Source organism: Oryctolagus cuniculus, chromosome 20 (genome assembly GCF_051225735.1).
Source record: "Oryctolagus cuniculus isolate XC-2025 breed Fujian yellow rabbit chromosome 20, ASM5122573v1, whole genome shotgun sequence".
Lineage (NCBI taxonomy): Eukaryota > Metazoa > Chordata > Mammalia > Lagomorpha > Leporidae > Oryctolagus > Oryctolagus cuniculus.
Genome location: NC_142886.1, coordinates 36,853,246 through 36,874,538, shown reverse-complemented (window position 1 = coordinate 36,874,538; position 21,293 = coordinate 36,853,246).

The window sequence follows — 21,293 nt, the reverse complement described above, 5'->3', positions numbered from 1 at the left end:
TGTTATTGAGTTTGCCCAATGGACCTACAGGCTACTCCATATCAGTGCCCTGATTGGTTCATGTAGCATGTCTCATTAGCATACAATTTCAGTTTCCTGATACATTGATATTCTGCCCTCTTGCTTGGTTGTTATTCTATCCACCTCCCATCCCCCACCCCTCAGTTGATTAAATCTATACTCACTTTTCAGAAAGGGACCAAAATGAGGGAGCCACTTTGTGTATCAGAGCCAGGACTCGCAAGCTTCTCTGGCAACTCCTCTCTTTGAGTTCTCCTCCTGACTGCTAAGGCTAAGCTCTCAAACTTTCAATATATAACACTTTGTCCACTGTCCCTGTCGTGTGGAAATTCTTCTTGGATGTGAGACAAGAACCGAGATCACCCCCCTTGTCCCACATCTCCAGTGAAGTAAATAAGCAAGAACAAGTGAGTCGTTACAGGTGGAGAAGGCCATTGGTTTACATGGTGAAGAGGAGAATTTGAACCTATTTTTCCTCCCAACAGAGAAACCACAGCTTATAGGATGCTGGAGATTTTAGAAAGCCTAATTAATTATTGCTCCTCCATTTGATTTGAAAACCAAATTGTGATGGACATAGAAGCTTAAAAAATGTGGCTCACCTGAGGCGTGGAATTATCTGTGTTTTTGAGGTAGAGTTATATTGGCCAAGGATCTTCTGCTTGTAAAAGACAAACATAAATACAAAAAAAAAAAAACAACAACAATATAAATGTTCAAATAAATCAATTTGATTATATAAGGAAATGAATCTACATTTAGATTGCTTTTATTTGAGAGGTAGAGAGAGAAGATGGAGAGAGAAAGAACTCTCCATGTGATTCAAATTAGGAAAGGATTGGATTTTAAAAATTATTTAAGAAACTGAGAGGGGTTGGCGCTGTGGCATAGCAAGTAAAGCCGCTGCCTGCAGTGCCAGAATCCCATATAGGCACTGGTTCAAGTCCCAGCTGCTCCACTTCCGATCCAGCTCTCTGCTGTGGCCTGGGAAAGCAGTTGAAGATGGCCCAAGTCTTTGGGCCCCTGTACCCACATGGGACACCTGGAAGAAGCTCCTGGCTCCTGGCTTCGGATCGGCACAACTCCAGCCATTGCAGCAAAATGGGGAGTGAACCAGCGGATGGAAGATTCTCTCTCTCTCTCTCTCTCTCTCTCTCTCTCTCTCCTTCTCTCTGTGTGTAACTCTGACTTTCAAGTAAATAAATAAATCTTAAAAAAAAAAAAAAGAAAGAAACTGAGAAAGAGAAGCCAGAGAGAGAGAAAAAGAGAGGGAGAGAGAGAGCTCCTATCCACTGATACACCCTCAATGCTTCCAAAGGCCAGGGCTGGGCAGGGACAGAGCTGGGAGCTAGGGATTCAATCCACATGTCTCACATGTGTTTCAGGAACCCAACTACTTGAGACATCACCAGTGCCTCCTGGATCTGCCTTAGCAAGAAGCTATCTTCAGAGGCCAAAGCTGGGAATCAAACCCAGGTACTTTGATACAGGAACTATGCAACTCAACAAGAGTCTTAGCCACTAAGCTAAACAGCTGTCCCAAAAGGAGTGAATTTATTCTACTGAAAATCTTATGGACAGGGTTTGTTAATGGTTAAATATTATAATCCACTTTGCATTATCTCCCAGGTGAGTTCTATCATATTTTAAATCTAATTAAGAAAAAATTATTTTGTCTTTGGAGGGGAAATTACCAGAAAAAAAAATTCCTGCTTATATCCCAGTTTCACCCGTTTCATGAGAAGAGTACTTCTTCCTGATTTTATGCAGCAAAATTCTAGTATTCAATCTTATTTAAGAGACATAGGCCCATTGCTTTCTCATATCTAAGCTAATTACATTGTCTAAGAGTTGAAATAAGCGGATTGGTTATGTCTAGCCCTGACTGAAGATTGGAGAGGCCACACCAAAGCTGCCTGGGATTGAATCACGAGCAGTCTCTAAAGATAAATCATAAGCAGGAACACAGAATTTTGGAAGACAAAAACAACAGATGTTCATTCAGTATTTGAGGCAGGAGTTAACTACCAACCTCGTGGGCTTGTTGCTGTTGGAATGGGTGGCACAAAGAAGAAAATTTGTTCTGCCATTTTCATCATATATGGGACAGCCTAAAAGGATCTAAATCTTTCTCTTTTGAAGGAAGTGCAGTGAGGAACATTTTGTTTTTCAGTGCTCAGTAGAACCCTTGAAAAATGTATCCTATGATGAAGCTTTAAAGAAAGAATGAATGAGTTCCAAATATACCATATTAAAAGACAGTATTTTACCCATGAGAGGGAGCTAGTTTCAGCTTGGGCGAGGGGATTACTCCATTGGTGTCCACTCACAAAACGGTTAAAGGAGTCCCAGTGGAGGTTTAAACACACATTGGTTTCAATTCCTTCAACAAGGTATCACTTCCTCTACCCTAGGTATTGCCAGAGAGAAACTTGACTCCAGGGCCTGAGTAACAGTCACAGCATTGCTAGAAGCAGACCTTAGGGACAAGAATATCCAAGGGCTACTATAGGAAACATTGAATTATTTCTGATTTGGCCAACAGGTTACATGTATCCAAAGCAGCTTAAACAGAGAACAATGGGTCGGGAATCAAGTGAGGAGACCACAGGCAAGAGGCAATTTGCTTTATATTAAACACCAGATGTTTAATTGAGTGACATTTTCCGTCATTTACTTAGTTTGAGTCTCTCATAAGTCTTTTAACGTGAATGATGTATGCTGAAAGTCCACTCTGTTAAAATGAATGAGAAAAATCTTCACAAAATCTTAGAATTAAGATCAGAGTTATTCACGAGATTGGTTCAGAATTTTATTTACTTTTAAAATGTATTGGAAAGGCAGAGTGACAGAGAGAGAACAAAGAGGATGTGGAGAATCTTCCATCTGCTGGTTCACTCCTCAAACTGCCACAATAGCCAGGTCTGGGCCACGCCAAAGGCAGGAGCAAAACCAAAGCCATCTTGGTCTCCCTCATGAGGGTCATGGGTGAGTACTGTGTTATCTGTTGCATTCTGAGGCGCATTCACATGAAGCTGGATGAGAAGAAGAGTAGCAGGACTACAACTGGCACTCTGGCACGGGATGCCAGCATCACAAGCCTGGTTTAGCCCATTGTGCCAAGAAGCCAGCCCTTGATTCAGCACTTCACAAAATATCACGGTTGCAGCTTTGGAAGGAAATCACTCCAGGATAAATTTTAAGCAGATCATGATTAAAGCAGTCAAGGATGATGCTGGTGCTGTGGAACAGTGGGTTAAGCTACAGTCTGCAGTGCCGGCATCCCATTTGGGTGCTGGCTGCTCCATAGTAATGTGCCTGGGAAAGCAATGGAGCATAGCCCAAGTCCCTGCACCCCCACACCTATGTGGGAGACCTGGAACAAGCTCCTGGCTCCTGGCTTTAGCCTGGCACAGCCATGGCTGTTGCAGCCATTTGGGGAGTGAGCCAGCAGATGGAAGATTTCTTTCTGTCTCTGCTTCTCACTCTCTGTAACTTTACCTTTCAAATAAATGAATCTTAAAAAAAAAATAAAAGAAAAAAAATCATGGTGTGGATAATGCTCCCATCCCCTTCAAACAATATGTGTCCTTTACAACTTCAAGGAGGAATTTGAAGGGTTTTCTTTAAGCTAAAAAAGCATTTTATAGTAGTATTCATAATATTTTAATGCCACCTTATATCTCTTATTTAAAAATAATCAGTAAGAGTTATTGTAGAAACAAAATAAGAAAAAAGATGAACCCATACTAAAAGCATTGTCACAAAATGACAGGGTCCTGTGGGCTAAACTGAATGGTTTTACATGTTTCCTAAAAGAAAAAGACCCAAACGGTAGAGTTAGAAACATATCAGGGGATTCCAATTCAATCCCATCAAGGTGGCATGTACCAATGCCATCTCACTAGTCCCGGTGATCAATTTCTGTTCACAATGATCATAATGATAGGACTAAGAGCCAAAGGGAGCACATAAACAAGACTAGTGTCTGCAAATACCAGCTGATAGAATAAAAAAGGGAGAGAATGATCCAACATGGGAAGTGAGATACACAGCAGACCCATAGAATGGCAGATGTCCTAAACAGCACTCTGGCCTCAGAATCAGGCCTTAAGGCATGCGAAACTGGCTAAAAAGCCCATGAGAGTATTTCAGGCATGGAAAGCCAAGACACTCTGAAAAAAAAAAAAAATGACCTAAATGAAAGATCTCTGTGAGATCCCAGTGGAAAGAACAGGTCTTCAAAGAAGGAGGTACCTTTCTCTGAAGGGAGGAGAGAACTTCCACTTTGACTACGACCTTGTCTAAATATGATCAGAGTCGGTGAACTCAAAAGGCTTCCATAGCCTTGGCAGCTCATGACAAGAGCCTAGGGGGATTACTGATGCCATAAACAAGAGTGTCAATTTGTTAAGTCAACAACAGGAGTCACTGTGCACTTACTCCTCATGTAGGATCTCTGTCCTTAATGTGCTGTACAGTGTGATTTAATGCTATAACTAGTATTCAAACAGTATTTTTCACTTTGTGTTTCTATGTGGGTGCAAACTGTTGAAACCTTTACTTAGTATATGCTAAACTGATCTTCTGTATATAAAGAGAATCGAAAATGAATCTTGATGTGAATGGAAGGAGAGAGGGAGTGGGAAAGGGGAGGGTTGCGGGTGGGAGGGAAGTTATGGGGGAGAAGCCATTGTAATCCATAAGCTGTACTTTGGAAATTTATATTCATTAAATAAAAGTTTAAAAAAAAGAAAATTATATTTACTAAATAAAAGTTTAAAATAAAAAAAAAAAACAAAAAAATAAAGAAAACGAGACTGTGATACTCTAGCTTTCCAATTTCCTCCTTGAAATGCTGGAAAAATATACCACGTCCTTAGGCCTCTATTTCCCCATTAGTAAATTGAGCTTGATGGCATTACTATCTGAGCAGGTGACAAGGAGACCTGAAGTCAGCAAGAAGTCCCTTTCCAGGGGAAGATGGCTTGGCTGACTGGCTCTGGGGCCTTCTTCAGGTCATGTGACCTTTCCATTTGTGCACACATTTGTACAGTCAGTCAGTGACAGTTTCACGGCACCAGACCTACAGGGAATGCAACCAGTCACCCTTGCACTAGTCGTTCTCCTGGCCAGATTGTACTGGTAACTTCTGGAGAGCTGCCTTTGAAAAGAGTTTCCTAGGTGAGCATTCTGCATCCCAGTGCAGTTCCTTATCCTTTGTTCTTCCTGCAAGCCTCTCTGCTGAATGCCACCAGATTGAAAGCCTCATTCTTGTGTTTTCTTAATGGAAGACCCACGTGGGTGTTGAAAAGAACCGACATTTTCTGTGAAAATTGTACCACATATAAGCAACAGATCATTTGCCTTTCTTATCCTTGAATTCAGAGAGGATTTGGTTTTCAGGAACGTGACCAAATGATGTTCATCCCTGAGGGAAACAATGAATTTTCTTTTCAGACTAACAAAAGTGTCTTTCCACTCTGGAATGTTATATATCAGATCTTATCATGGAGCAAATAAAAACAAATTTCATTTTTATGCAAATAATCTGAAGGTTGAAATTCTGCTGGCTTCTATGGATCGTCCGTGCATTAATTTATGATTAGATTTTTGTATATTACCTACTTTTTATATAATAATGGCTACATAAAGAAACATGCATTTTCCTAAGTTACTCTTGTACAGATCTGCATGTGGGAAGGACTGAATAACATAATGAACAAAGTTTCTGAAGGAACGGCTATATAAAATTGTAGAATATCTTTCAAGGGACAAGTTATTTTTTTTAGAAAGTTAAGGGCATAACTGGAACAATGTATGTATAGCAATTTTTTTGAAGTGAACTGAAAAACATGACATTGAGGCATTGAAAATCTGATTTTTCAGGAATCATTTGTTTTAAAATCAGGATTTTTGTTTCCATGGCTAAAATGCCATGGAATATGTACCTGATGAGTGGTGTTCAGAAAGTTCATGTAAATGAATATTTAAAAAATGCTTTGCATAGATTTCAAAAATCTTTTCATTTGTTTTACTTTAACTTGCTTTAGTTATATTTTATCATGAAATTTTGAAGTCTCCTTTTATTATACACAGACATATGTATCAAGATATATCTAACCTATACGAGTGCATATACTATGCAGAAAAGGAGCATATTCTTTTTTGTTCTTCTTTTGTTATTTGCATACAACTTCACCAAATATACTTCTAGCACCAAATACATTGAGTGCCAACGAAAATGAAAATGCCTTTTCACAGCTGAGGCTTTAAGCAAGCTACAGACAGTTGTGGGTACTTTGGGGACTTCTAAGCATATTTGTTCTCGGTGAAACACCAGATCCTGACATTTGAAATAATGTGACATTTCTTCAGATTTGTGGCATCAGAAAAGTGTACATTGAGTTGAATCTGTGTTCCCATAGCTTTCATCACATTGCATATACTAGAGAAACTAGAACTACAGAAAATTCACTAAAAGAAAAAGAAATCAAACAGGGACTATCTTTTACCTAAGAGGAGTTTTGTTTTCTCTCTTCTTTCCACGACATAGTTGGGTTCCAGCTGCTATTACAGATAGAAAAAACACTACCCGTAGAAACAGAAGAAAAAACGTGGGGCCAAGCATCCTGAGTGCCCAGCCCTTCTACACTTGCAGGAAATTGATCATGATTACATACATCTGATCTTAATGGGTAGTCCCTGCTCTGAGGCCCAGGGAGGACAGCCAAAGAGGAGAGGAAAAAGCAACTCAAATTGCCTGCCAAAATGCCAAAATGCCCTGAGGAAGAAATTGTTTCCTCCAGTTAAATCTGCAGATGATTTTAGCCTTGTGTTTATGTGCAAAAAATAAGTCAATAATGTTAACATCTAATTCCATTTATGCCTCCAGATAGTGGTGGTATTCTAAGCAAAGCAAGTTACTAAGTTTTTATTTCACATCTTTACAAAATTAAGCTTCTTTTAAACTATATTTAAATGATCATGCAAGGGACACTTAAAATTCATCAAATATTCAAAAAGAAAATCACAGAATTCAAAAAGTATTCTTATGAATTTGGGTTATACACTAATCATGAGAAATGTTAGCTCAAAAATAAAAAAGCATGACTTTGGTCAACATATTTGTGCAATTAATTATGAAATTATTATATAAAGTATTTCACAATTTCTGAAATTATCATATAAAATGAATGATTCAGAATGAAAAATAATTCATTACGAATTCTTCCATCTGGGAATTTAATGAATTTGTTGTTGTTCTTTAATAAAATGAGGACACTACAGAAGTTCATGGAAAATGCAATTAAAAGATAAGTTTAAAAAAATTTGAAATCTATACCATTTTTTCATCATACACCCATAGACTTTTTGAAGATCCTTGGTATTTCTGATTTTTGTTTTGGTCACCTAGAGATAGTGGGCAATGATGACCATAGTATATTTTAATTACTTGAGTATCCCCTTCTCTGTATGGTATGGTTGCAATTGCATGAATTATATTAGCACTGATCTACAGGGCCTGGTGACACTAAAAAGCAAAATGTCATCCTTTCCTAAAGAGAATTACTCTTTTCTTAAGTAAAATAGTTACAATGAATGACTCTTAAAATGTCTCTATTTAGAAATTAGTTGGAAATCATGTCTCAAAGTTTTTTGGCTTGTTTGTTTGTTTTCCTTCATGTTACAATTATAGAAATTTGGACTTTTTCTTTGAGTCTCCAGAAAGTGTTGGGAACCTGAAAAAGGAAGTGAGTGAGAGGGTCTTGCAATATAATGAGACATGAGTGTTCCGGTGCAAGATGGGATTTGGGGATGGAGGAGACCACTGAGAAGTTGCCAGTGGTTGGAAATGAGTGAAGGTTTTTTCTGAGAGCAATAGTATTTGACATTCATCTTACAGCTGTAAATTGTTGTTAACCTGTGCACACATGGAAAGTATCTATGTTTGTACGTTTATGTGTGTGCCTTAACTCTCAAATATATTTGTTCCAAATTGGGAATAACCTCACTCTATAATTCATCAAAGATTCTTCTCTTGATTTTCTAATTTATAAAGTAAACAAGTAAGTAAATAGATTTACATTCCTCTTGCCCACCAAAAAAAGCAAAGCTGTCTACAAATATGGAGATAATTAATGTGTATATATATTCATTATATGTATGTGAATATATATACATATACATGCATAAGTATTTCCACAAAGGAATGATTATCTGCCATTTTATGTTATGGGGACTGTGCAAGAGAGTACTCCAGTGTCCACCATCAAAAAAATAAATAAATAAAGCTTAGCGAATAAACTTGTCAGTGGATGGTTAGCTTTATACATTTAACAGAAAGAAAAGAGTTAGCTCTATATTTTTAACAGGAAGTGACTGAAAAAAATATGACTTGAATCTAGGAAAGGTGTGCTAATCACTCATTCCTAATTTATCCTTGTTTCATTTTTTCAGGTACTTTTCCCCCCATTGCCTCTATGTGCAGTTCTTAAGGATTCATCTCTTCGATTCCCAGGAAATGTCATCTCCATGCATCAACAATGTCTCTCCTCCATGATTACAGAGGAGTTTCTGGAGAAGGCTGTGGCCCCAGCTTTTGTTTTAAGGGGATTGGTTCTCAACTCAAGCCACAAAATCATAAAATCAAAATACTGTCAACACCCGTAAACTGGGAGTTCATTTCATTAGGTCAATGTGTATAGTAATTAAATAAAACTGTAATATAATACAATTCTGGTGAAAATATTTGAGAGGTTATGCTAATTATTTGTTATCCAATTTTTGCTATTTCTAAAAATTGAACAGAATCATGGCAATCAAAACCAGCACATACAAATAACTCTTCTTTACAATTTGCTAAGGGGAGTTTTAAAAGTTTCTCAAAAGTCAAGAATGCAAGAATGTACTGCATGAACACTAAATTTTCAATTCTGAGTGAATTACATTTAATAAATGGTGCTCTTCACTGAATATAATTAAATATAACTATAATAATATTCTCCATAAAAGATTTCTGTATACCTTTTGGGCAAATAAAGTGAGAACAATCATCATTCTTATTAAATTAGAAAACATAAGTCACTTTTCTGATAGAAAACAAAATTAGTACCATGTAGTTTCCTGCTTTTCAATTAAATAAGTTACCTTTCTTCTTTTAAATGTAAAAAGAAAAAAAATACAACCTCTAGGGTATGTTAACAGTATATGGGAAGGTAAAATTATAAAAATAACATTAATGTATAAAATATTAAATGCAAGCACAAACAAAATCTTGGTGCATAGTAGTCATCCAATAAATATTCGTCAAAAAGTCAATGAAATGCTGATTTTTTTTCCGAGTCTTTTAGCAGGAAGTTAATACCTGGACTTTGACTTCCATCTTTAAAGTGATTTATGAATCTATTGTTTAATCAGATTCAGTATTAACTGCTTTGACATTAGTATTTAATTATTTAGTGAACTGAACCTTAGAAAGCATATTATACTGTGGATTGTTTATTTGTTGACAATGGCATTTATTTTATTTCATTTCACAACTTTGAGAAACGGACTATAGAGAGGTTAAAGCAATGTGGTGATGAATGCCACCTAATGAACAAGCTTTTCTTTTCTTACTGGCCCCAGAGTTAGACAGTATTTCCCAGACTCCCTTGCAATTGGGATGTAACCATGTCTCTGAATCTAGCAAATGTTAGCAATTGGTCCATGGTGTGCTTCCTCTGGGACCTGCTCATAAAAATCTCCAACAGTCCCTCCTGCATATCTTTTCTGTCTTCACTAGACCTGTGATTTTATAAGCCATATGTTGAAGAAGTCAAACCCAAAGGTAGATCAGGTCTTTGAGTAACATCCTGGAGGAGAGGCACCCATCAACAAAGAATCCTATTTTTTTATTTCAATGGATTTAGGGGAGAAATAAACATCTTATGGTAAATCTCTAAGACTTAGTGATTGATTTGTTAGAGCAAACCTAACCAAATGGTATGGGGTTTTCTTTAGATCTAAAAGTAAGTAAAAATCCAAGATAATCCTTCAGGATTTTCTGAACACATTTCTTTGTCTAATTCAAATTAAGTTTAAGTTGAGCTTGTAAATCTCTGGGAAGTTTGGAGGGATATTGGTCAGAATGAAATAGAATAGGAAGATTGATCTCTCTGTTCACAATAGTATCATCTCAATATGAGCACTTTGAAAGATGGTAAGTCACTCACGTTTACAGCATTCTGTTCCATTTAAATCAGATCAAAATGACATTGAAGTGAAAGATACTGATTTTTAACAACCTCGAAAAAGCATATGTCCTTTACCTATATGTAGTTTTGCTCTATATGTTGACAGACTTAAACATTTTGGTAGAAGCAATGATTAAGATTTGTGACTACAAGTACACGGAGTATGTGCTTCCACAAAATGAAATGGTACCAAGAGAAGTGATTGAAATACCTTAAAATGTAAGGGGATCTCGTCTATCTTTTTATTTGTATAAATTTTTTGTTTATCACATTGCAAATTACTCACAAGTGTGTAATACCTACTAAGTGACACATCTATGAATTCATATAGATGAACTGTTACAAGAATAGCAATAAAATATGAACTTTTGCACCTAAAACACAAGTTCTTTTTTTATTTTGCATTTTACAATAGATTAGTATATTGGTTCAAAATCCTCCTCTGTTCCCCATGTCTTCCTTTTTATCAAGCTTCAGTTGCATTCAGATATCATTTTAAGAGGCCTTGATCTGATGAAGAACAGAAGCCAATCCCCTTTTCTTTCAGGTCAATGATGTATTAAGAAGTCAGCCAGAGAAATTCTGGGGAAGATTTTTCCCTCAAGAGGAAAGGCAAACTCATGCAGAGAAAATCTGCTGAGCATCACTCCTTTGTGTTATTCTTTGATTGAAGTGACAAGAACACAAGGCTTGGAGCAATACAGGCAACCAGTGACACTACAGAAATACCACCCAGAACTCCTCCTGCGTCCATTTGGAAATAATGCCTGCAACAACGAATGTTGAGCTTTCAGGTATTTCGAGAGAAGCCCCATTGTTCAATGTCACTGTCACAGCCACAGCTGGTGGCCTGCTCATGCTTCCTTGATGCTTCTGAGCAACATGGCCTAACAAGCAGTTGGCAGAATGTGCCTCTCTGTCCCTACATGCTTTCTCAGCTCTGCGGACTCTTTTTACCACTCAGTTAGCAAACCCACTCAGGGAACACTGAACCCTTACTTCTGTGAATTGTCTTCAACCAAAGGTGGAAGGTGGCTGATGATTAACTACTTCAGCTCCACCTCTCCAGTGGAAAAACACCAGTGGTATGAGTTTCCAGAGTTCCCCAGCACAGCTGAGCTTCGGAGAGCTACAGCCGTATTATCACTTGATAATAATCCTTGTTGGCTGACTTCCCATCCTGGTCCCACTTCCTCAATCCCTTACCAGTTTTCTTGGGATCATCTCCAAAACAAACTAAGTGTACTCTAATTTTTGCTTCAGCGTTTGCTTCTGGGAAAAAAATGTCTTTTACTGGTAAGGAATACACATCTTCAGTATGATTTCTCTTTTGGAATTACAAGTAAAAAGGATCATTCCAGTGATTGACACTAATAGATTGTTAAATTCTCTTTTCCTCATGTCTAAACTTTATCCTTGATTTACAATTGAATGCTTATTTATTAATTTAAGTCAAGCTTTCATATATAGGCTATATATATATATATATATATAAGCTATTATCCCCTGATGAAACATTGTTAATTACTCACTAGTATACCTGTGGAAGAAAAAGAATAAAGGAAATAAGAAAAATTTAAAAACTAAAAAAAAAACCACGAAGATTGGGACTATAAATTAACTTCCTGACTCAGAAGAACTGTCATTTATTATAAAATAGACGACAATGAATTTTTAAAAATATAGTTAAAAATAGGTTTTCTAAGGTTGCCATTAAAAACTACCACCCATTTTGTACTTAAATCAATACACATTTCTGCTGTCAAAGTTTTAGAGGCCAAAGTTCCAAAAATCACGGTATTCAGAGTGTTGACTGCTTCTGGCATCTGAGGCAGAACCCTGTGCCTCTTTCCTCGCTTCTGCCGGGTGGCACAGACACTTGGTGTTCCGTGGTTTGTTTCTCTGCTTTGTGGCCTTCCCTGTGATCTGTGCCGCAAACATTACACTCCTTTCTATTCAAAGGACTGAAAAGAAGTCCAGTCATTGGATTCAGGTTCCTGTCCACATTCAGGATATAAATTCATCTTGAAATCTATAACTTTATTGGAATTGCAAAGATGCTTTCCAAATAGGGTCATTGTTTTGAGGGAAACAGAGATACTACAAGTTAGGGTATAGACTTCATTGTCTGGGGAGACAATTCCACTCACACTAGTGGATGAATTCAAAGACAGACATGTAGCACCTTTAAGGAGGGAAATATCACAGAATTTAAGGAAGGAAATCAGCTAAATAGATTACAGGCAGATTACATCATTGTGTCTATTGTAGATAGAAGAATTTCCCCAGAGGCAGGTTATAGGAAGATGTTTAGATGTGATAAGAAGCAACGGAAAGCCAACCTTTGAACTACACCAGGGCCTGAGAAAAGCACAGAAAGCAAAACATGTGAGATGGAAATACTCCTCATGGACATCACCGAAGAGAATTTTCACAGCTGAGAAAGATATCAGCTGTAGCTATGCTGGTTGAAATACCTCATCTTGATTTAGGTAAAATCAGCCCCCAGAAGTCCACAAGCTCCTTCACTGTAAAAGCAGAGTGCTCTATAAGCGACCAGCCACAATCATAAAAAAGGATAACACTAAAAACATAATAAAATTCAAGTCCGCTTCAGACATGTTTCCCTGTAGAATATTAAACACTAGAGGAGAATTCAGAAATACTTTTCCTGCCAAACAAGTTGTATCTATTATGTAAAGAAATTAAAAGGAATCCCGTGATAATGAAAATAATTGAGCAATGTCAAACATGGCAGTTAACCATTAGCTATTTTCACTTCATATTATTCCCAAACCAACATTATGAGTTAGATAATATTATCATTCCCATTTTTTTTTCTGATGTAGAACATGAGGCTTAAAAAGGTCAGGGAATAGTACTTATGATTAATGCTTTAGTTTGCCTGTGTAGGCAAAAACTTGAGAATCATTTCCACTATGTAACCCTTTTGAAAAATTTCTTAAGTCAGACACTATGGAAAATATAAATAAATCTAAATTTAAAATTTAAAAATTTAAATTAAAAAAATTTAAGAACCACTATTGATTCCTGAAACTAGTTATATAGTACATAGAGTATTGAGAATTGTCTAACTATAAATGTCAGTTTATGGACTTTAAAGAGAACATACATGATAAAAAACAGTATGTTAGTAATCATGTTGACGCATACTGAGCCTTGTGGCTGATTTCACTTAGTGCCTCTTTTCATACTAGGTAACAATTAAGTATAAGAACATACAAAGGGTTTTCAAAAAGTTCAATGCAAGTATGTATTATGAAAAAATCATGTACAGATTTGAAAAGGTTTTTACATGAAAATAACATGTCTTTCAATTCTATTTTCCTACAAACTTTTAAAATTACCTTCATATACTTTCTTATATTCACAAAATCAGAGGGTTGAAAAAGTTAAATAAAAAAAGGAAGCTAAAAATAAAATTGAGGCAAATATAGCTTAAAATTTTCTTAACATACAGAAAGTGTCCAGGTTTGAATCCCAGCAACAATTTAAAATATATATTTTCTAAAAATTTATTTATTTGAAGGGCAAAGCAACACATACTGACAGAAAGAAATTCTACATCTGCTGCTTCACTATCAAATAGCCATAACAGCCACTGCTCGGCCAGGCCAAAGCCAAGAACCAAGAACTCCATCCTGGTCTCCAACGAACGTGCCAGGGTCCCAAATACTTGGACCATCTTCTGTTGCTTCCCCAGGTACATTAGCAAGCAGGTGGATCAGAAGCAGAGTAGACAAGCTCAAAACAGTGCTCCAATATGAGATGCCAATATGGCAAGCAGTGGCTTAACATGCAGCACCACAGTACGGGCCCCCACAGCCAATTTGATTCTTACTTTCTGCTGATGCAAACTCTGGGAGCTGTGGGTGATAGCTCAAGTAGCTGGGTCACTTCCACCTATGAGGGAGATCCATGTTGAATTTCAGGCTCCTGGCCCAGCCTTGATTGTTGCAAACTTTTGGGGAGTGAACCAGCAGACATAGGATCTCTCTCTCTACATCCCCCTGCCCTTCCTTTCAAATAAAGTGAAAATAAATATGATTTACTGAAAAATACAAAACACATAAGTAAAAGTAAAAAGCAAACTGGGAAATAAATTTCCACTGATATTCTAAACAAATGATAAGGACCCAAAATTAAACCAAGTTCATATAGATCTTCAAAAGCAATATTTAATCTCAAAATGAAAACCACATTCTCCAGCCTAATGTAATTCAAATAAATAGAAATAAAGTTAAGGTGGGAGAAGTAATAGTTTGAGAATGTTAAATAGGAAAGTACAAAGATAGATTTTTCATTTATCAAATAAATGATATTAGGAGACAGTAATCAGAGTGAGATTGTCTAGGTCTTATTTTGCTGTAAATTGATATGATAATATGAGGAAAAGATTTCAAAGTGTGGTTTTTAACAACTGCTTCAATTCCTCACTGAGGAACATAGCACATGGACAGAATAAAAAAGAGATGAAGATAAATGCTGAGATTGTCATTGTTACCTTTCTTATAATATCTGGAAAAACTGGAAACACAATGTGTTTCAAATGTGAATGGCTGAATATTCAGAGTTCTTTTTTATTTCTGTACTTTTATACACTTTTTTTATTACCCACAAGAAAGTATCATTTTAATCAGATGAAAACAAAGTGTCTTCTTTATAATTTTGCTCAAAATTAACATGATAAGAAAAGCCAAATATATTTCATTTACTTTAATTATGTGCTATGATCCTTACCACTTGATATATATTGTTCAAAGCATCATAATATATATGATACTCATTACAGATCCAAACACAGGGCAGAATATTGAAGTCTTAGAAGCCATGGCAGAATTCAGATCTGTGAGATCACCATTTCCAGGCAGTCCTTTCACTCTCTCCTAGAAGGAAGGTAAGCAAAGTGGTTTGTGTCTATTGAATCCTGCCACCCTCTCTCAGCCTGTTATGGAAAAACTTGCTGAGCCCAGTAGTAGGAATCCTGAGATACGTCCCACACCGAATGGATGATTACCACCCATTGCCCCAAGGAAAAGATTCCAGGTGTTAAAAATAACCCTCGTTGGCGTCTCCAGATGGCATCAGTCAATTGCAGCCAAAATGTCTTTAAGCTAAGGAAGGCGAAGCCTGACTGAAGTGTTCTACAGCTTTAAACACAGCCAACTGTAACTGTCTGTAAAAACTGTAGCTAGCGAATGTGTGAGACTACGGAAACAAGAAAAATCATTTCATTAGATGAGAAAATTTCAGGTCTTGTATTACCTATTTCCTTCACTTCAAATTCCACATTTGATTATGTGATTTTCTGTAGAATACATAGTATTCTGTCAAATGGAATAGATAGGCATGTATATGAAAAATATAATTCTCTCTACAACCTATACTCTATTGCCTTTTTCTCCTTACAGAGAATATTATATGACACTGAAAAGATGTGCTAAATAGTCAGTGAATTTTCTTCCTCAAGTGTGACTTTTTAGAATATGTATTGTGAGGCAGGGATCATTTACTGTACTGTTTACTGATCTATGTTAATTATTTAGAAAGGATCCTAGGACATACTAAGTGCCCTATAAATATTGAGTGGCCTATACTAAGTGCCCTGTAAATAAATGAGTGGCAGAAAGAAAACAGAAACCAAGAATAAGAACTAAAACACATTTGAAAAATTAGTATCAGTTCATGTATTCATCAAATATTTATTGACTGTTATATATGAACATACACATATATTTCATCTGATGGAATATGGTGTATCATATGCAAGGAAATGGGAAAAGCCTTGATTAAGAGGCACCCATGAAAAATAATACTGAGTCCTAAAGGAACATATATTCTCTAATTTTTAAACATTTCATCCTTTTGTTTTAAAAATTATTTATTTATTTGAAAGAGTAACAGAAAAAAAAGAGGGAAAGAAAGATAGAGTGAGAGATGGAGAAAGAGAGATCTTCTGTTGGCTGGTTCACTCCCCAAATGGTCACAAAATTTGGAGCTGGGCCATATCAAAGCCAGCAGTATAGAATTCCATCCAGGTCTCCACATGGATGGCAGGGGCCGAAGTACTTGGACCATCCTCTACATTCCAAGGAGTATTAGCAGGGAGATATATTGGAAGCAGAGAAGCTGGCATCAATGGTGTAAAGCACTGCACTGCAAGGCTGATCCCTATACTATACAACATATATAAAATATATATACAATATACAATATATAAATATATATGCAATATACAATATATAATATATATAATTCTATTATTTTTAATTTGTATTTATTTATTTATTTTTTATTTTTTAGACAGTGAGAGAGAGAGAGACAGAAAGAAAGGTCTCCCTTCCGTTGGTTCACTCCCCAAATGGCCACCGTGGCCAGAGCTGCGCCAATCCGAAGCCAGGAGCCAGGTGTCTCCTCCTGGTCTCCCATGCGGGTGCAGGGCCCAAGCACTTGGGCCATCCTCCACTGCCCTCCTGGGCCACAGCAGAGAGCTGGACTGGAAGAAGAGCAACCGGGACTAGAACCCTTGCCCGCATGGGATGCTGGCGCTGCAGGAGGAGGATTAGCCATGTGAGCCATGGCGCCGGCCCCTAAAATTCTATTATTATTATTTTTATTTAATGATTATTCTTTCTTATGGGAAGAACTAGTACAATCACGTATTTGAGAGGAGAAGTAATAGGTACTGAACCTGAAGGAAAGTTAGGGCAATAGTGGCGGCACTGGCCTGGTAAGTCTGAGATTCCATTTCCAACCAAAGGTAAAACTTCCCACCAAATATGGTATAAACACGTTTCATACTACACCTATACAGAAGCTTTAATACATTTTTCTATAGCAAAATCATTTTTCCAGTTCATTAATAAATACTTTATTCTCATTCTGAATGATCTTACAGTGAATGTATGTAGAATTCCAAGTTTACAGTTCTTTAGTCTGAGAAAAAATACTGTGTTTAATATGAGTCTGTCACTGCAAGACCAAGATTTGATTGACAAAGAAAATACATAATTTTCAAATAATGTAAAGTGGATCTTGCCCTTCCTGACATGACTTAACTGCCTTGGAGTAGATGGACAGATTGTCCTACTCAAAGTGGGCAGGCTTTGGACTCATTTCATTCTTGATGTTGAAAAAGTGACCAAAAAAAAAGTGAATACGAATCTTGCTCAGGAAAAAATGCACTCCTCAAAGATCCTCCTATCTTAATTGTTGAAATTAATTAATACTTTGAATACTATGGGCAAAGGAGTCTGACTAAAACACAGCATTATACTGCCCTTTTTGTCATTAATATACAGAACGGTGAATTGGATGATAAAATATTAGTTTTATCCTAGAAGGAGATTCATTGTATAATATCCAAAAATTACTTGATAGAAGTCAACTAAAATTACTAATTTGCTTATTAGCTTCAAAATACCAGTTGGGTCACCATGTTATGTTCCTTTTTCCTCTATGGATAAGGTATAGCAAATGTCCCACATGTATTTGCTAAACAAAGCTCTTCATCTATTTGTTTATTTAAAACTCATTAAATACCTTTGTGTCACTCATTGCTGTAGGAATTGTAGATACAGCGAGAAAAAAATAAATCAGTCCATCTTTCTGTATGTAACATTCTAGAGCAAGACAGGTATTTAAAAAAAATAAAAATCAAGAAAAATGCAAATCAATTAGCAAGGCAATGAGTACTACAAAGGAAAATAAACACAAGAAGGGGATAGAAAGGCAGAGCTGGGGATGGATATAGAATCTTCAGAGTAGCCCTCATTGGTAAGGTAACATTTGAGCAGTGACCTAAAGAAAGCAAAGGCATGACAAAAGTGACATAGCTCTCTGGGCCTTTTCATTGACCTATGAAGGAAATCAGTCTGTTCAATCCCCAAAGAGACTTTTATAACGTGATATATGTGACTCAATTTATTCTGCCTATGACCCGGCTGTCCCATGGGGAGAGAATTCAAGATTTGTGTCCTCTGTCAAGGAACAGTAAGTTGGTATCATGGCCACACGTGATATGTTGTGCCAGCAGGCACCTTTTTCAAAGACTATGCCTGAAAAAGTGAAGGGCATGTCATCAAAGCCAATGATCTAAATTATCACCTCTCTTAGGCTTGTTATTTTTTAAGGGAAAGCACCAAGCCAAATTTTATTTATGAAAAAGATAGCATTTTTGAGACCAGATACTACTGCATCTCTAAAATATGAGAAAATAATTACTTTCTTCACAATCAGAAAAAGCAGAGTTAATGAGAAGAAAACAGAAAGTTTATCTTAAACCTCAACACTTGACAGATATTTTATACATCACAATGTGAGGTTGCAATGAGCAGACAGAATGTGAGATTATTATTAGTAGTAGTATTAGCAGTAGTATTTTGCTTAGAAAACTTCTTATGGATAACACAAATTGTGAAAAAAATCACTCACTTTATTCTTCATATTAATATTTGGAAATAAAGAGAAGTTTACTGAAACTGAAGTGCCAGATTTTTCATGCAATTGAATGATCTATATCACAGGCATTTTTCCAACATCTATAGAGACCAATGATGTGGCGTAGATGTGAATGTTGGACCGGGTAATTTTCTGTGTAAATTCTATTAGTGATAGTGATTTTCATTAAATATGAAAGCATTGAATGGGTTCTAAAGGACTCAGATTGGGATGTGTGAATTTCACATGTGATTATCTAGTTATTTGGACAACTGGTGAACACAGAGGTACAGCCTGCCCCTCAGTTTTACATGACAGAAGTAGCCTGCATTTTGCAAATAAAACCACTCCCAAGGTCACCTAGAATGTGAAAGATAAAATGTATGTGAGTATTGACTATGTCTTTTCGACAAGCTCCTTGAATTTAAGTGATTGCACAAAAGTAACTTGGCTGCCAATTTTTTTTTAAGATTTTGTATTTATTTATTTGAGAGATAGAGTTATAGATAGTGACAGGGAGAGACAAAGGTCTTCCATACGCTGGTTCACTCCCCAAACGGCCGCAATGGCTGGAGCTTCGCCAACGCAAAGCCAGGAGCCAGGAGCTTCTTCCAGGTCTCCCACCTGGGTACAGGGGCCCAAGGGCTTGGGACATCTTCTACTGCTTTTCCAGGCCATAACAGAAAGCAGGATGGGAAGAGGAGTAGCCAGGACTAGAACCAGAGCCCATATGGGATGCTGGCACCACAGGAGGAGGATTAACCTTCTGTGTCAGTGTCGGCCCCAGCTGCCAAATTTTGTAAAACTACATCATTCCTTTTTATTTTTTTTTTAAGATTTATTTATTTACTTGAAAGCTGGAGTTACACAGAGAGGAGGAAAGGCAGAGAGACAGAGAGGTCTTCCATCCTCTGGTTCATTCCTCCAGATGGCCACAATGACTGGAGCTGCGTGGATCTGAAGCCGGGAGCTAGGAGCTTCTTTGGGGTCTCCCATGTGGGTGCAGGGGCCCAAGGACCAAGACCGTCTTCCATTGCTTTCCCAGGCCATAGCTTTGAGCCGAATCGGAAGTAGAGCAGTGGGGACTCAAACTGGTGCCCATATGGGATGCCTGCACTGCAGGCAGCGGCTCCACCTGCTATGCCACAATGCCAGCCCCATAAAACTATATCATTCTAAGTGTAACAGTAACATGATTACAAAATTAATATTAACTTATGCTGTTCCTATTCTGTAGTTACTGACAAATGCTAAGGACACAATTATTCAGTGATTTTTTTTGAGGATATTTGTTAAAGCAACATGCACGATTATTACACTACATGTTTGCTTAATTTGAGTTCTCTGTAAAAGAATATGACGGTAAAAATACACTGCAGGTGTTTTATTGGTAAGTGCTTTCACAAGAGAATCAAAAGGGGGAAAAATAATTGTGCCAAGGAAAATCCTAGCAGGTAGTATTTTAGGAAAATGACCAAGGCTAATGTCAGTGGTGTGATAACTCATGTTGATATCATATATCCCTGATGCGATGCAATGAGAAGAGCATTTCACCTTTGACAAAATTTTGCCCAACTGATTGTTTTTAGTCTGGTTGTGAGAAAGCACCAAATCCAACTGATGGATATTCTGAAAAGTACGTGTCAAGACTCTTTAAATTTGTCAGTATCTTGTGAAAAGCAAGAGAAGACTGAAAAATTTATCATAGATTGGAGGAGACTAAAGAGATAGGGTAACCAGATATATGATGTGTACCCTAGGTTGGATCTTGGGACAGAAGAAATGGCATTCATGGAAAAATCAGTGAAATTCAAGTAGTCTTTATGTCAGTTTTAAAAATGCTATATATTGATTAAGAAATGGAGACAGCACTGTGGCATAGAGGGTAAAGCTGATGCCTTCAGTGCTGGCACCCCATATGGGCTCCGGTTCAAATCCTGGCTGCTCCACTTCTAAACCAGCTCTCTGCTATGGCCTGAGAAAGCAATAAAAGATGGCCCAAATCCTTGGCCCCCTGCACCGACGTGGGAGACCCGAAAGAAGCTCCTAGCTCCTGGCTTCATATAGGTGCAGCTCTGGCCACTGTGGCCAATTGGGGAGTGAATCCCTGGATGGAAGACCTCTCTTTCTTTCTCTGTGCCTCTCCTTCTCTCTGTGTGTAACTCTGACTTTTTTTTTTTTTTTTTTTTTTTTTTTTTTTGGACAGGCAGAGTTAGACAGTGATAGAGAGAGAGACAGAAAGAAAGGTCTTTCTTTTTCCATTGGTTCACCCTCCAAGAGGCCGCTACGGCTGGCGCACTGTGCTAATCTTGAAGCCAGGAGCCAGGTGCTTCCTCCTGGTCTCCCATGTGAATGCAGGGCCCAAGGACCTGGGCCATCCTCCACTGCACTCCAGGGCCACAGCAGAGAGCTGGACTAGAAGAGGAGCAAGCAGGACAGAATCCGGTACCCCAACTGGGACTAGAACCAGGGGTGCTGGTGCCGCAGGTGGAGGATTAGCCTATTGAGCCACGGCGCTGGCCAACCCTGACTTTCAAATAAATAAATCTTTAAAAAATGCTATATATTGATTGA